This window comes from Myotis brandtii, unplaced genomic scaffold (genome assembly GCF_000412655.1).
Source record: "Myotis brandtii unplaced genomic scaffold, ASM41265v1 scaffold281, whole genome shotgun sequence".
Taxonomy (NCBI): Eukaryota; Metazoa; Chordata; class Mammalia; order Chiroptera; family Vespertilionidae; genus Myotis; species Myotis brandtii.
Window position 1 is genome coordinate 437,446 of NW_005360721.1, and position 1,604 is coordinate 439,049.

The window sequence follows — 1,604 nt, forward strand, 5'->3', positions numbered from 1 at the left end:
GCGTAGCAGGCAGACCCCCGCTGGGGGGCAGGGAGCCAGCTGCTGCACTGCCTCAGGCTATAGAAGGGGCCCTGCAGAGATGATGAGATGATGGCAGGCTGCCCACCCTGGGAGCTGCAGGGGAGTGGGCTCTCAGGGTGGGGGGGGAGGGGTCATTGTGAGTGCAAATGCGTCTGCAGCACCTGCCTCGGGCCAGGGCCACCCTCCTGCTTCCCGCGCCCTGAGGCCCTCCTCCTCCTCCAGATCACTCTGAACAGATGGGGAAACTAAGGCACAGGGAGGGTAAAAGTAAATTGTGTCATTAATTTCATGATAATTGGGGGGTAAAAGTGTTTTTAAAGAATCGTGCCCAGTTTTATTATTATCTCATGAGCATGAAGCAAGGTAAGCTTAACCCTCCTGGCTGCTCATTACTGACAAGCCGCTGGCATGGGTGGGTGACTCCTACTGCAGTGACGCTCCTTCACTGATGTACAGCCTATTTCAAAGACAGTCCCTTTATGAACACAGACAGGACATCATACTGCTCATCAGAGGCAAAACCTCTGGCCTCAGGGCTCACATTCTCCCAAGACAACCGTTGAGCTGGTTTCAGCCAGCGGGCGTGCGAGTCAGAAAAGCTATACTTTAAAAAGAAGACAGGCCCTGCAGAAAACCCCACAACCCCCTGAAGAGGGAAGTCTGTGTCCCGTGTAAGCCCCACGGCAGGGCCTCCGCGGTGGGACCTGTCCCCACAGCTCCTTCCCTCTGACCGAACCCCAAGCGCTTGCCGGGCAGCTTCTCTCACAGGAGGTGTCAGACGCCCCTGCTCCGGCCCTGCTGGGGCAGAGAGAGCTGCCGGCCCAGAGCCATGGTCACCTGCACACATCGAGGCAGGTCACCCCAGGAGCACCTGGGGTCCAGCGACAGCAGGAAGCCGCCCGAGGTCCCTCCGCAGGTGGCACTCCGTGTCCTGCCGCCCAGCGCTCTAGCTCTCTCACTCCCTCCGACTTACCTGCAGCTGCGTTTTTCACCTGTGGCTTCTCGTCCGTCTGGGAAGGCTGCCAGGCCTGGCTTTCGCCTGGGTGAAGCTCAGCGTCGGTCAGGATATATATCCTCGTCCTCCCGGGTTTCCTAATCGCCTGTGTCACTCTCTGCCCGTGGCGGTGGCGTGGACACACCTTTTCCCTCCTGGCAGGGAGCCGCGCGTGCCGATGCGCCCTCACTCAGACGGGGAAGTGGCCAAGGCGAGTGTGTGAGCTTCCCTATTTTTTGTGACTCCCTACGACTGCGCCCCTCCAGCCGCGAGGCGAGGCGTGTTCCGTGGCTGTGCTTCCCCACAGGCCCTGTTAGAGGGAGAGGATGTTCTGGCCTCGCAGTGGGATGGTCAGGGTTCCCCTGGGGCCCTCCTGGGGTTGAAGGAAGGTGATCGATCCTGGCGCCCTGTTTACAGGATTTTCATTGTTAACTGAAGGAAGGGGGTGATTTTTAAATCTATATTTCCATCTGGATTTGCCTAACTGAGAGCTTGTACTCTGAAAATGAGAGTTTGGTTCTAGGTCATGTCTGTACAACTCATGTGTCTCCAGGCTTCCCTCAGAGTGGCTCTGACAGTTCCTGCTCCC

General features: G+C 58.2%; 1 protein-coding gene across 2 annotated transcripts in view; it reads right to left on the reverse strand.

Annotated features, from left to right (window-relative positions):
* Positions 1-1,228, reverse strand: part of IL1R2 (interleukin 1 receptor, type II) — a 32,679-nt gene extending 31,451 nt beyond the window's left edge. The window contains exon 1 of one of the 2 annotated variants that reach the window (XM_005868978.2): positions 995-1,228. The gene's annotated coding sequence lies outside the window, so the exon portion shown is untranslated. Of the gene's footprint in view, positions 1-858; positions 952-994 lie in introns of those variants that run through there. The other variant, XM_014541875.1, reaches the window with a different exon arrangement.
* Positions 1,229-1,604: the final 376 nt, after the last annotated feature.